The sequence below is a fragment of the Dendrobates tinctorius genome, unplaced genomic scaffold, assembly GCF_039654945.1.
Source record: "Dendrobates tinctorius isolate UK_male_01 unplaced genomic scaffold, ASM3965494v1 ptg000078l, whole genome shotgun sequence".
Lineage (NCBI taxonomy): Eukaryota > Metazoa > Chordata > Amphibia > Anura > Dendrobatidae > Dendrobates > Dendrobates tinctorius.
In genome coordinates this window covers 2,772,342-2,787,858 of record NW_027361746.1, presented here as the reverse complement: position 1 = coordinate 2,787,858, position 15,517 = coordinate 2,772,342, and the positions used below count along the sequence as shown (strand labels likewise).

The following is a 15,517-nucleotide window of genomic DNA, read 5'->3' as shown; positions in this document are numbered from 1 at the left end:
TGTGAGGGGCCAATATCCATGACCCCTACCAGTCTGGGAATATCAGAGTGCGGACCCCTGTATTGTTGATAACCATCCGTGCTGAATCTGAAAACTGAAGGTTGCAGCCCCCAGTTGTGAGTTTTGCCTGACTGCTTATCGATAATACATGGGAACCCACGCCATTTTTTTTTTAATTATTTATTTATAGCGCAGGGGCGGCTGATGAATACTTCCATCAGTCGCCACCTGCTCTTGCTGTTATTAGCTGCAGGAGGTATCGGTTGATGGAAGCAGTAGTCCCATCAGCTGACACCAGTGACCAGAGGTAAATTTCATACCTCCGATCACAGATGCGTGCTCACGCTGTCTTTTGACAGCGTGTGAACCGCAGAAGTTTGCCGGTGGTGATGATTTTACAGCCAGTCAAAAACAGTGTTTGCCTCACTATGATGCGCATGACAGCGTGGCAAACACTGGATGTTCGAGCCCCTCATTCAAGTGAATGGGGTCCAGGTACTGTTCTGGTACCCAACCCGAACATTTTGTAACTGTTTGTCCAAACCCGCTGGACCTGAACATACAGGTGTCTGCCCATCTGTATTCATAAGTCCATGAGCACAGTTCATATGGTCCATTGAGGGATAAGGCCCATATAGTCCTGACCTGGCGAATCATCAGGTCATCCATTTTCTCCTCTTTTGCTTCCAACAGTACCTTTAAGTAGCACAGTACATAGGGACAAAAAAGGTCTCATACCCTTTGAGAGTTCAGAGTCCCTTAATCTAGCAGAAGAATGCACAAATGTGTGAAAAAACAAACTGGGAGGGTGAAAGTACAAAACTCCCCTGGCAGTCCTGGTCAGCACTGAGATCCTCATCACTCTTTAGGGCCTCCTGCCCTCAGGAAAGCGGAACAGTTCCTCGGTGGTTCCTTTTCAGTGCAACAAGCAGAACTGAAGCTCTTTTTTTTCTTTCTTGAGCAACATCTCCACTTTCGACCGTGTTCATACCCAGGCCTCTCATGCCTCGTATTGCCAACTTAGGTGGCTACTCCCTGGCCCTGACAGATAATTATAGTTGTGCCTGTAGAATCGCTGGATGAGGAACCTCCACTGGCCCTCCGGGCTCTTTCTCCAGGAGGTATAGGGCTGGGGAGTTTTAATGGAGCCTCAAACTACTTCAGACACTGTGGCCTAATGGAGTCCTCATTGATAGGGAGGGCGGCTGCCACGTGCAACTTTCTGGGCCTCCGCTTCTTGATGGAACAGGCGGTGATACTGGACTGATCCCGTGTTGAAGTAGACCTTGTCCCCGATGCCGGCCTCCTTTATAAATGGGTTACCCCGGGTTGGGTTGAAGTGATGGACTAGGCCGGCCATAGACCTCTTCCCAAAAAAGCAAAACTCAGCCAAGATTTTCCTCTCCCTCTGCGTTTTCCTTTCTGGGGCCTGAAGTCTTCTCCACATACATCTTGGGTAGTGGGGTGGACATAGGGGCTTTATGCAGACTCACTGCTTTTGGTCCATCAACTAGGTGAGACCATCCGGCTTGGCCAAGCGTCTTTGATAGCACAGCTGCTAGTGCTCCTCGGCCACCCACCACCTCCGGACCTTTCAGGAAATATTGTAGCTGGTCAGGGAGAATCATGTCCTTGGGGTCTTACGCCAAAGAACCTATTCCCCAGTGGCCACCTGGCCGCTGTTCTGCAAGGGCCTCCCGCTTTTTACATTCCATACCGCCAATGCTGCCACGAAAAGACACGCTGGAGTGCTGCATGTTCTCTGTTGTCATCTCTTTCAGTAATAGCACTGATCTGTTCGGCATGAGGAGCTCCTCTTCTGTACATTGACCATACCTGGGTAGGGTAACTTCCTGCAGCTCCACTCATTATCATTTGACTGACTGCGACAGGCGTGGTTTGGTTTCTTCTTTCTTCATACCCGTTGTGGGTGGATACTGCTCACCATGGACTGGTCTCACTGGACAAGTCCCTCCTTGGGCTGGATGGACTTTTGTGCACTTCTCATATGATGGGCAAGTCCTTCTTGCAATTTCACGCCTCTTACCGCCATCTTGCCATTGGAGCTCAGCACCATCTTTTGGCTGCATCTTTCCCCATATCTTTTAAGCTTGGTTGATGAATGGATCCATCCAAATGTAAAGTACAAGCAAGCGCGCTATGTAGTTGTGGGTGAGCTGTAGCTCCTGCACGCTCTGGCACCCTACAAGAAAATTATGTCCCATTGCCAGTGTGCCATTAGGTGTGTGGTGCATCACGCTCACTTGTGGCCCATAGGCCTCCGCTGACTCCAGGTTCTCATTTTTAGGAACAGCCACACACCATCCAGGGGACACCAAGTGATTTTCAACTGTCAAACTTTTGCTGAACAGTTCACAATCATGAGGCTATGTGCCCACGTTGCAAAAATGCGGAAATGTCTGCAGCATTTCCGCAAGTCCCTTCCTGCAGGTAAAAACGCATGCGGAATTCGCATGCGTTTTCCCACAAAACACAAGCATTTTGCAAGCGTTTTTAGTGTAAAGTGAGTGCTCAATTCAATCCTATGGAAGCGGAATCACCACAATTCCGCAGAAATAATGAACATGCTGAGGATTTTACTGCTATGCGATTCCGCAGCGGTAAAATCCGCAGCATGGGCACAACTGCGCAATCCCATAGGATTGCATGGGATGCGTTTTGATAGCGTTTTTTAAGCATTTCCGCTGCGGGAAAAAAAGCGGGAAAAACGCTTAAAAAGCACAATGTGGGCACACAGCCTGACAGTGGAGCATGTAGGATAGGGCAGAATAGGTTATAGTCTTTCCCTCAAGTAACAGACATATGTTGGTGCTACAGAAATAAAATTATTATAATTATTATTATTAACACTATTCTCCTCCCATTTGTGAGCCTGTGCATAACATTAACTATTCCTTATCGCCTACCGTATATTACTAATAATCATTGCTTCCTTTTATCTACAAACACTTATCCTTACACATTATCATGGGATTTCAGCAACTGCCCCACTATTATACACATTACCAAAACATATTGAATAGGGATTATGGTAAGACAGTCCACATCCTTACATATCATCTATCTATAGATCAATCTATCTATCTATCTATCGTATCCATCTACTGTATCTAAAAGTGCTTCTCACAAAATTAGAATATCATCAAAAAGTTCATTTATTTCCGTACTTCAATACAAAAAGTGAAACTCATATAATATATAGAGTCATTACAGACAGAGTGATCTATTTCAAGTGTTTATTTCTGTTAATGTTGGTGATTATGGCTTACAGCCAATGAAAACCCAAAAGTTATAATCTCAGTAAATTAGAATAATTAACAAAAAACACCTGCAAAGGCTTCCTAACTTTTTAAAAAGTTCCCTTAGTTTGTTTCATTAGGCTCCACAATCATGGGGAAGACTGCTGACTTCACATATGTCCAGAAGGCAGTCATTGACTCACTCCACAAGAAGGGTAAGCAACAAAAGGTCATTGCTAAAGAAGCTGGCTGTTCAGAGTGCTGTATCCAAGTGTATTAACCCCTTTACCCCCAAGGGTGGTTTGCATGTTAATGACCAGGCCAATTTTTACAATTCTGACCACTGTCCCTTTATGAGGTAATGACTCTGGAATGCTTCCATGGATCCCGGTGATTCTGACTTTGTTTTTTCGTGACATATTGTACTTCATGTTAGTCATAATTTTTTATTTGATATGACTTGCGTTTATTTGTGAAAAAAAAACAGAATTTGGTGAAAATTTTGAAAATTTCACAATTTTCCAGCTTTGAATTTTCATGCCTCTAAAACAGAGAAATATGTGACACAAAATAGTTAATAAATCACATTTCCCACATGTTTACTTTACATCAGCAAAATTTTGGAACACAAATTTTTTATAAGGGTTAAAAGTTGACCAACAATTTCTCATTTTTACAACACCATTTTTTTTTTAGGGACCACATCGCATTCAAAGTCACTTTGAGAGGTCTGTATGATAGAAAATGACCAAAAGTGACACCATTCTAAAAACTCCACCCCTGAAGGTGCTCAAAAACACATTCAAGAAGTTTATTAACCCTTCAGGTGCTTCACAGGAATTTTTGGAATGATTAAAAAAAAGAACATTTAACTTTTTTCACAAAAATGTTAAATTCAGGTCCAATTTGTTTATTTTACCAAGGGTAACAGGAGAAATTGGACCCCAAAAGTTGTTGCACAATTTGTCCTGCATACGCTCATACTCCATATATGCACGTAAACTACTGTTTCGGCGCATGGCAGAGCTCAGAATTGACTTTTCAATGCAAAATTGGCTGGAATTGAGATGATCGGATGCCATGTCATGTTTGGAGAGCCCCTGAGAGACTTCCTGGTAATCACTGAGCATGATAGGAAGTCTCTCAGCAGTGGCGACCCGGATGTCATTGTGACAACACCGGGTCTCCATGGCAGCGATCGGGACACCATGTCATGCCGTGGGGTCTCCGATCCAATGGCAGAGTGGCTGTCACAGCTGACAGCCCCTTTGCCTGCATGATCGCAGCATTCCAGGAGTTAAAGTGGTGGGAGCGGTCCGTGATAATAAGCTGACACCTGGCCGCGATCAGCGGCGCTCTCCCCGTTAGCGTGGCTGATCGCATATGACGCATTATTCTTTCCATAGTAATTAAGTCCCAGGTCACATGGATGGAATAGTACATCTAATGGCAGAAAGGGATTAATGGAAAGTTGAGTGGAAAGAAATAGTATTGTAGAAAAAGGTGCACAAGCAACCAGGATAACTGCAGCCTTGAAAGGATTGTTAAGAAAAGGCCATTCAAAAATTTGGGGGAGTGGACTGCAGCTGGAGTCATTGCTTCAGGATCCACCACACACAGATGTATCCATACAAGTGTCGCATTCCTTGTGTCAAGCCACTCATGACCAAGAGACAACGCCAGAAGCATCTTACCTGGGCCAAGGAGAAAAAGAACTGGGCAGTTGATCAGTGGTCCAAGGTGTTGTTTTCAGATGAAAGAAATGTTTCATTTCATTTGGAAATCAAGGTCCCAGAGTCTGGAGGAAGAGTGGAGAGGCCACAATCCAAGCTGCTAGTGGTCTAGTGTGAAGTTTCCACAATCAGTGTTGGTTTGGGGAGCCATGTCATCTGCTGGTGTAGATCCACTGTGTTTTATCAAGACCAAAGTCAGTGCAGCCATCTACCAGGAAATTTTAGAGCACTTCATGCTTCCTTCTGCCGACATGCTTTTTAGAGATGGAAATTTCATTCTTCAGCAGGACTTGGCACCTGTCCACACTGCCAAAGTACCAATACCTGGTTTAAAAACAAGAGTATGACTGTGCTTGATTGGCCAGCAAACTCGACTGACCTTAACCCCATAGAGAATCTATGGAATATTGTCAAGAGGAAGATGAGAGACACCAGACCCAACAATGCAGACGAGCTGAAGGCAGCTATGAAAGCAACCTGGGCTTCCATAACACCTCAGTAGTGCCACAGGCTGATCGCCTCCATGCCACGCCGCATTGATGCAGTAATTGATGCCAAAGGAGCCCCGACCAAGTATTGAGTGCATTTACTGAGTAAACATTTCAGTAGGCCAACATTTCAGATTTTAACCCCTTTACCCCCAAGGATGGTTTGCACATTCATGACCGGGCCAATTTTTAAAATTCTGACCACTGTCCCTTTATGAGGTAATAACTCTGAAATGCTTCCATGGATCCCACTGATTCTGACAATGTTTTCTCGTGACATATTGTACTTCATGGTATTGGTAAAATGTCATTCAAATAACTTGGGTTTATTTGTGATAAAAATGGAAATTTGGTGAAAATGTTGAAAATTTCGCAATTTTCCAACTTTGAATTTTTATGCGCTTAAATCACAGACATATGGCACACAAAAAATGTAATAAGTAACATTTCCCACATGCTTACTTTACATCAGCACAATTTTGGAACCAAAATGTTTTTTTGTTAGGAAGTTATAAGGGTTAAAAGTTGACCAGCGATTTCTCATTTTTGCAACACCATTTTATTTTTACAGACCACATCACTTTTTAAATCACTTTGAGGGGTCTATATGATGGAAAATACCAAAAAGTGACACCATTCTAAAAACTACACCCCTCAAGGTGCTCAAAACCATATTCAAGAAGTTTATTAACCCTTCAGGTGTTTCACAGTATTTTTTTTAATGTTTAAAAAAAATGAACATTTAACTTTTTTTCACAAAAAAATTACTTCAGGTCCAATTTTTTTTATTTTACCAAGGGTAATAGGAGAAATTGAACTGCAAAAGTTATTGTGCAATTTCTTCTGAGTACGCTGATACCTGATATGTGGGGGGCAACCACTTTTTCGGCTCATGGCAGAGCTCAGAAGGGAAGGAGTGCCGTTTGACTTTTTCAATGCAAAATTTCCTGGAATTCAGATCGGACGCCATGTCATGTTTGGAGAGCCCCTGATGTACCTAAACAGTGTAAACCCCCCACAAGTGACCCCATTTTGGAAACTAGACCCCCCAAGGAACTTATCTAGATATGTGGTGAGAACTTTGAACCCACAAGGGCTTCACAGAAGTTTATAATGTAGAGCCGTAAAAATAAAAAAATCATTTTTTTTCCAAAAAAATGATCTTTTCACCCCCAATTTTTATTTTCCCAAGGGTAACAGGACCCTAAAAGTTATTGTGCAATTTGTTCTGAGTATGCTGATACCCCACAAGTGGGGGTAAACCACTATTTGGGCGCATGGCAGAGCTCGGAAGGGAGGCATCGCCATTTGACTTTTTTGGCTGGAATTGGGATTGGACGCCATGCCGCGTTTGGAAAGCCGCTAATGTGCCTAAACAGTGGAAACCCCCCACAAATGACACCATTTTGCAAACTAGACCCCCCAAGGAACTTACCTAGATGTGTGGTGAGCACTTTGAACCCCCTAGTGCTTCACAGAAGTTTATAACACCGGGCATGAAAATAAAAAAATCATATTTTTTCCACAAACATGATCTTTTAGTCCCCAATTTTTTTATTTTCCCAAGGGTAACAGGAGAAATTGGACCCGAAAAGTTGTTGTCCAATTTGTCCTGAGTACACTGATACCCCATATGTGGGAGAAAACTACTGTATGGGCACACGTCGGGGCTCGGAAGTGAAGTAGTGACGCTTTGGAATGGAGACTTTGATGGAATGGTCTGCGGGTGTCATGTTGCCTTTGGAGAGCCCCTGATGTACCTAAACAGTGGAAACCCCCCACAAGTGACCCCATTTTGGAAACTAGACCCCCTAAGGAACTTATCTAGATGTGTAGTGAGCACTTTGACCCCCCAGTGCTTCATAGAAATTTATAACGCCCGGGCGTGAAAATAAAAAAAAATCATATTTTTTCCACAAGCATGATGTTTTAGTCCCCAATTTTTTTATTTCCCAAGGGTAACAGGAGAAATTGGACCCTAAACGTTGTTGTCCAATTTGTCCTGAGTATACGGATACCCCATATGTGGGAGAAAACTACTGTATGGGCACACGTCGGGGCTCGAAAGAATTGGCTGGAATTGAGATCAGATGCCATGTTGCATTTGGAGAGCACCTGATGTGCCCAAACAGTGGAAACCCCCCAATTCTAACTCCAACCCTAACCCCAACACACCCCTAACCCTAATCTCAGCCCTAACCCTAACCCTAATGGGAAAATAGAAATAAATACATTTTTTTAATTTATTATTTTTCCCTAACTAAGGGGGTGATAAAGGGGGGCTTGATTTACTATTTATAGTGGGTTTTTATGTTTGGCAGCTGTCAAACGCTAAAAGACGCTTTTTATTTTATTCATCCATTCAATGCCTACTTTTATTTCCCATTGACTTGCATCGGGGTCGGGTTTCGGACGAAACTCCGACTTTTTTTGCCCTAGTTGGACCAGTTTCATCTGAAACAAATTTTGTTTCATGAAACCCGATCCGACCAAAGTCGCTCAACTCTAGTCACAGGCGCTTCACAAGGCTTCCTCATGCCTGCGCTTTGCAGACAGTGAGGAAGCCGGCTCGCTGCAGGCCCCTGAATGTCCCTTCCACCATATTGGATCCTGGGACCTGCACATTGCGCTGCTGTGGGGGTCTCAGGGTAGCACGGAGGGAGCCCCCTCCCTGCCGATGCTTCGCTAAACCCCCGGTACACTGCGATCGTGTTTGATTGCAGTGTGCCAGGGGTTAACGTGCTGGGGGCGGTCCATGACTGCCCCTGACACATAGTGCCGGGTGTCAGCTGTGATAATCAGCTGACACCCGGCCGCGATCAGCGGCGCTCCCCACGGGAGGGCCCTCTGATCGCTATGACGTACTATCCCTTCCCCTGTCATAGGGGCCCGGGTACCGTGGACTGGATAGTATGTCAAATGTCGGGAAAGGGTTAAAATCATTTTTTCAAGATGGTGTTATAAAGTATTCTAATTTACTGAGATAATGACTTTTGGTTTTTCATTGGCTGTAAGCCATAATCATCAACATTAACAGAAATAAACACCTGAAATAGATCACTCTGTAATGACTCTACAGTATATAATATATGAGTTTCACTTTTTGTATTGAAGAACTGAAATAAATGAACTTTTTGATGACATTCCAATTTAATGAGAAGCACTTGTATCTGTCTAAGGCTGGTTTCACATTAGCGCTTTTTAAGCGCACGCACGGCCGGGGGTGGCTCCGCCCCCGAGCCGGCTCTCTGCCAGGCGTGCCCGCCCCTTGCTTGTAGCGCCGCCTCCTAGCGCACAGCGGCGCCTGCGATCGGCGCACCCTATCTTTAGCATAGGGTGCGCAGATCGTGCGCAGGCCGTGCGCTAGTTGCGCTTTGACCTGCGCTGCGCACTTTTGACGGTGCGCCGTGCGCGCCAAAATCCGAAAAGTTCGATTTTGGCGCGCACGGCGCACCGTCAAAAGTGCGCAGCGCAGGTCAAAGCGCAACTAGCGCACGGCCTGCGCACGATCTGCGCACCCTATGCTAAAGATAGGGTGCGCCGATCGCAGGCGCCGCTGTGCGCTAGGAGGCGGCGCTACAAGCAAGGGGCGGGCACGCCTGGCAGAGAGCCGGCTCGGGGGCGGAGCCACCCCCGGCCGTGCGTGCGCTTAAAAAGCGCTAATGTGAAACCAGCCTAAGTCCACAGGGTTTGTAAGGAATATTTGCTATTCTGTATACACACTTCTCCAGAGACTTGTGTAAGATTTGCCAAGATTTCTTAGCAGGAAGTAGACATGGGAAGGTCCTGGGAAATTATTTATGAGCTGACCAATAAATGCATATAGCGCAATTTCTTTTTTTGCAGTGAATATATAGGAATAAGACAACTAACTACTAGTACAAAAAAGTATAATGTTATTTAGTGATGAATCCAGTCTGTTGGTTGTTATGCTCTATACACTTATTTTTTGAAAGAAAACATTTTGAGATAAGAGCATTAACCTGCATGCTCTATTATTATTATTACTGTTATTCTATTATTATTGGTTTACCAGCATTACATTATTATTAGTAGTATTCTATTATTATATAACACAGTTCGAGGAACAATGGGACTTTGTTGTCACTGTTGCTCTTCACTTTTAGCTTTTTCTAGCTCTCTATCAACATTTATCACAATTTTTTTTGCATTGAGGTCCAGTAGCTGGGACAGTATATGCCTTATATACACACGTTTTACCTCCAGACTTCAGATTACATAGCGTGATATCCAGATTTGAGTCAGTACATTAGAACTTCTCTTTCCTGGGAAGCTGGTTTGCACTTTGTGGTGATCACCATTCTCTGGAGCATTTTCCCACATGTAAATGGGAGAAGGTCTGAGAAGCGTGGGGTTTCATTCTTCTCATGGGCGCCGGCAGATTTTGTTTGTTTTTATTGAAAATGCTGAACCTCGAAGATCCTGTCTGTCAGGGGAAGTGTCATGTTCCTACCCGCGATGTGTAGACTTTTCTTAACCCCCAGAGCTTTACAGCTGCACCCACATCTGGTTGGATGTTCTGCTTCTCCTCTGTAGGATACTGAAGTGACACAGATGACAGATGAGTTTGTCATTTGTTGCAGCTCTGTAGTTTCCATAGGACTGCTGGTAAACCCTTTGCATTTTCTTACTTCCTCTGTAGAAAAACTGCTAAATGGCAAATACAATATGACTACATTTTAGAAGTTCACATTGTCCACCTATGTCATAATATGAGCTCTGACTTTGGGCCGTAGCATTTCCAACCAAGGAGCTATAAAGCCACCCTATAGATTTCTGCTCCTGAGATCCTCTCATTGAACATCTGGTCCTACTGACACATCCCTATAACATACCATACCAATTACTAATATAGTACCATCATTTTCCACAGTGCTTTGCAAACATACATCAATATTATTAATATCATTAATGTCGTGAAAGTAACAGAAGTCATCACCAAATCTTTTTCTTAATGACTTCTGTTAGAAGCCCCAAATGAAGCCTCTGTATCATAAAAGTCCATAAAATTTCAATGACAGCCACCATGATGGAACCCAGAAACAAAGCCACCAGGCATCCTCCTTTAGGTTACTTTATTGGTACACAAAAAATTCATATGCAACGTTTTGGTCATGCAGGACCTTCATAAAGTCATTAAAAATAAAAAGTATACCTACCTCTTATCTTTATGGCTTGATAAATGCCCAGCATTGCCGAATCTTTACAAGTGAATTTTTTGTTAGCTAACAAGGAGGACATCTGGTGCCTTGGTTCCTGGATTTTTCTGTACTGCTACAACCTTGTAGAGAGTTGCACCAAGTTTGCTTAGACTACAGAGTAGTGCACGGGATTCATCTACTGCAAAAACCATGATAGAACCCAAGAGAGCCCATTATAAATCAATGGGATCCATCTGGCATTGTCATGAATATGTTACACCTGTGGTGCGTCTGGAATTAGAAGACCACAATGGTTAGCTGTATCAGTGTGGCCATTTTTGAGTTAAACAGATTTATGATTTAATGTGATATGGAATGGCCTAATGATTCAGTGTTTAACCTCTGCTGAGCTTTCCATTGGCGCCTGTGTCAGATGCGTTTTATTGTGACTACTCCCCTTTCATTATTTAAACACTCTCCTAACTTCCTCCCATGTCAGCTATAAAGTTTCTATCCTGTGCCTTACGTCTGTGGAGAAGCTGTTGTGTTCATTTTGATACATGTGGAGTCCCATTTGTTTGTGTGTTTTGCCCTGTTTGTCTCATTCTCTGTGTTGTCTTATTGGAGTAGTAAGCCTGGTGTCTTGCTTTCCTTCACACTATCCAGGGCTAGGTAAAGGGTCAGCCAGGGCTTAGGCACATGACGGCGCATGAGGGGAAGGATCCATCTAGGGTTCAGCATTAAGTAAATGGGTCGCCCGCCAGGGCCATGGGGTACTCGGTACCGGGCCGGTATCTCAGAGGGAAGTGTCACAGTAGCTGTGACCCGGTCCGTGGCCCTGGGCGTCCATGTAAAAGGGGTTGAGTAAGGGGGATAAAGTAATTGAGATGATTCGTGACGCCACCTGTGGTTTCTGGTCAGTTTGACCAGCGCTGCAGGGTTGCTTCTCTGGGACAGATGGTGTGGTGCAGCAATGATGTTGTAGCCCTCCACAGCTAGGGCTGTAGTCCCAGGGCAGAGTAGATGAGGTTGGCAAAATGAGGAGATAGTGAGGAGAAGCAGATGGTGCAGTGTTAGGCACAGAGATATAGCAGTGCTGAGTGGGTTGGCGCAGGAAGAAGGCAATGAGACACCGTTCCAGTTCTTTTACTCACGTTCTTGGCACAGACAGGTGCCCGCTTCAATGCTGCGGTCTCCAGATCAGGGGCTCAGCCAACTCCCTGGCAGATGGAATTAACCTTTCCAGCTCTCCCTTTCGTGTGCCTGTTCTGAACGTCTCTTCACTGGCGCTTGTACTGGAGTACTTGTAGTTGTGTGTTAAACCCAAGTTCCTCCTTTCAGATGTTCCTTTGAACTCTACTTGTACGGCAGACAGCTGTAGCCTGCTTCGGGGACTCCTTGCTATCAAGTCCCGGCTCACTCACGTTGTGGTTGTGCCCTTAAGTCTTAGGTGGGAATAAAGTGGTGACAGCTTCTATTCCTCTGGTGTCTGCTGCAGGACCATCAGTATCCATACAACCTCGGGGACGGGACCTCGGCCATGCGCTTAGAACTTGAGGAAGGGCTCCACTCCTACCCTAGTCCTTAGTTCTCTTCTTCTCCTTACGTTCCGCACTAATCTTTCTTCATTCTGGAGAATCAGGCTTTCTATTTCTCTTTCCCGTGCCAGCAGCTCCAGGTCACAAGAGTCTGCTGCAGCACCTCCTTCACTCCATCTCTCTGAGGGGAGCTTCTCTCACAGACTGACACAGAAAATGAGGGCACAACGGTGCCCATACCCTCCTGGGTAACAGTTTAAACGATTATTGTAGCATGTTCTTTTACTGGTGGTCTCCTCCTGGGGTAGTGGAAGCTGGTTTCCTTTGCTTCCAGGGAAGACTGTCTACTTTTCCACCTCCTGGTGGGTTAACAAATTGCAGGCTTTGGGAATGGCTGCCTGTGTAGATGGGGTGGCAGCTGGTTTTTGAGCAGAAGCTGCCTGTGGGGGTAGCGGAACAGCTTCAGGTGGTATCTCTGCTGCTCTGGTTTTTGTTCTGACAGCTGGTGGAACTGCTGCCTGTGGTACAGCAGGGGTGGCAACCTGTACCAGGGGATGTTGCACTTTGGTGGATGCGGCCTGTTGGGCCTTGTTGGGTACAAACACCACTGTGGGGACTGCCTCTGGTGGTGGAACATAGGCCTTGTCCCTTTTGTAGGCTGCTATAAAATCCTCCGGGATGCGGTGTACATTCAGGGCATACCAGCCGCGTAGCCCCTCATGCCGGGTGAAGGTGACATACTCTCCCGGGTACAAATCACGAGCGGGGTTTCCCCTCCGGAGGTGGTACTCTACATCCCTCTGGCTGACAAAGAGGTCAGAGGTCCTCTGGGGTTCTGAGATGAAGCCAAACCCCCTTTCCAGATTAAAATTTAGGACCTGACCCCATCCTGCTGAGTCCTGGGGACCATAGTAACCGGCACGGGCCCTTTCTTTCCGGTCCATGTCAGGGCCCAGCACTGCCAGTCTCCGTTGCTCCCGCTCCCGCTGCTCTGCTGCCAGCTGGCGGATGGTCTGCTGGCATCGGGCCTCTCTTTCCTCCTCTTCTCGAGACCGGCCTCTGCCCACAGTGGACAAGGGCACCACTGACAGGGGTTCAGGTGTTCCCCCCCCCAGGGACTAGTATCCCGGTCCCAGACTAGGTCCAGCACGATCTGCCCAGACGTTGCAGCAGCCGGGCACCCCGAGGCCTTCCCAGATGCAGGGGCGGCGGTCATACCTGGTGCCTCCGGGCGGTGTTCCATCTCCGGTACAGACACTGGATGGCAGCCGGTGACAGCGGTGGTTACTGGAGCTGCCTGGTCCGCGGGCGGCGTCGGTGGTGGAGCGGATGCTGACTCCGGGTTTGTAGGGGCCTCCGGTGGGACCTGCGTGGCCGCGCTAGGTCCAGGCAGGAGCGCAGTCGCCATCTCCTCTTCAGCTCCCAGGCCCTGGGGTAACTCCTCCTGGCAGGCAGCGGTCAGCGGCGGTTGCAGCATGGAGGTGGCGACAGGCGCTGCCGATGGCATCGCAGCGGCCGTGGGTTCCACAGATGCTGCCTGGGAGAGAACTGGTGCAGCGGCGGCGGGTACCTCCTGGGCATGCTGCAGATTCATGGTCCACAGAGCCTCTTGTTTCAGCCGCAGACAGTGGGTCAGCTGGGCAATTTCTTCCTTCAGCTGCTGGCGGTCCATCATGGAAGCAGGATCGGAACCTTCGACTGGTGCGCCGGGGAAGACAAGCTCAGCATCCTCGCGCTCTTCAGGCCTCCGTGCTTCCTCCAAGATGGTATCCAGGCGTTCTCTCTCCCTTCTGGGCTCCTTTCCCGCCAAAGGGCTTTGCTACTCCTTCCTAGGGCGGCACCTTCTTCCTCTGCCTCCATACCAAGCCAGTATACGAACCCCTCTGGGGGTGGGCCATGTTGCTGTTGCATAGAAGTTCAGGCAGGGGAGGCCCAGGACAGTTCGCGCTCTTTTCGTAGGGCCACCCATGTTGTCACGCCCTTCTTCACCGCGCCGGCGGCCATTTTGAGAGTCCATTTTACAGTCTATTATTTTGGTTCTTTTGCACATTCTCAGCAATTTTTAAGTCCAATAAATCTTCAGCACACAGGACCCGGTGTGAGGAGAAGCAGATGGTGCAGTGTTAGGTACAGTGATGTAGCAGTGCTGAGTGGGTTGGCACAGGAAGAAAGCAATGAGACAGATAAATGCAGTTCCAGTTCTTTTACTCACATTCTTGGCACAGACAGGTGCCCGCTTCAATGCTGCTGTCTCCAGATCAGAGGCTCAGCCAACTCCCAGGCAGATGGAATTAACCTTTCCAGCTCTCCCTTTCGTGGAACTGTTCTGAGCGTCTCCTCACTAGCACTTGTACTGAAGTACTTGTAGTTGTGTGTTAAATCCAAGTTCCTCCTTTTAGATGTTCCTTTGAACTCTACTTGTACGGCAGACAGCTGTAGTCTGCTTCAGGGACTCCTTGCTATCAAGTCCCGGCTCACTCACGTTGCTGTTGTGCCCCCAAGTCTTAGGTGGGAATAAAGTGGTGACAACTTCTATTCCTCCGGTGTTTGCTGCAGGACCATCAGTATCCATACAACCTAGGGGATGGGACCCCGGCCAAGCGCTTAGAACTTGAGGAAGGGCTCCACTCCGACCCTAATCCTTAGTTCTCTTCTTCTCCTTACGTTCCGCACTAATCTTTCTTCCTTCTGGAGAATCAGGCTTTCTATTTTTCTTTCCCATGCCAGCAACTCCAGGTCACAGGAGTCTGCTGCAGCACCTCCTTCACTCCATCCCTCTCAGGGAAGCTTCTCTTGCAGACTGACCTCATCCTAATCTTCTCCCACTCTCTTGTGCAGTCTAAGCTCCACCCACCTCCCAGCACTCTTCGTGTTCCAAGCAGGGTGCCACCAAAGGTGCTTTGCTACACTACTATGTTGTGTGGGATGCAGGTGTTGGAGGCTGGCAAGGTGTTACCATCTTACCTAGGGAGTGGGATACTACACCTCAGGAGGAGGTGCAGTACCTCTGTGGCGACTGAACCCTCAGGGGCGCCACATAAACGTATAGGGGTCACCATCTTCTCCATCTCCCTATCGTCAGGGCTCCCCTTTACCTGTTTCCCCACCTCTCTCTTTGTGTTGCACACCGGGCATCTCTGCCCTGATGTGACAGTCGTCAATGGTAATTCATCACAGAACTGAATTTTGCATTTCAGGATATTGGACTAAATAGGAAGCTTAAAATTCTTAGTGGTGCACTCCAATGATATTTTTGTTATTTCCAATTAGCAAATAGTAATGTATATGCCGAGAGTGCATTTCAATACTCACCAGTTGCCATCCTCTTTCATTTGC

The 15,517-nt window shown here is 46.6% G+C and overlaps 1 protein-coding gene and 1 long non-coding RNA gene across 2 annotated transcripts in view; one reads left to right on the top strand and one right to left on the bottom strand.

Annotated features, from left to right (window-relative positions):
- LOC141096682 (uncharacterized) overlaps nt 1-10,787 on the bottom strand; it is a 29,763-nt gene extending 18,976 nt beyond the window's left edge. Inside the window, exon 1 of the long non-coding RNA XR_012233751.1 lies at nt 10,662-10,787. This is a non-coding gene — a long non-coding RNA (uncharacterized lncRNA). The remainder of the gene's footprint in view (nt 1-10,661) is intronic.
- Nucleotides 1-15,517, top strand: part of ITGA1 (integrin subunit alpha 1) — a 249,680-nt gene that overhangs the window by 125,346 nt on the left and 108,817 nt on the right. The gene's annotated exons all lie outside the window — the stretch shown is intronic.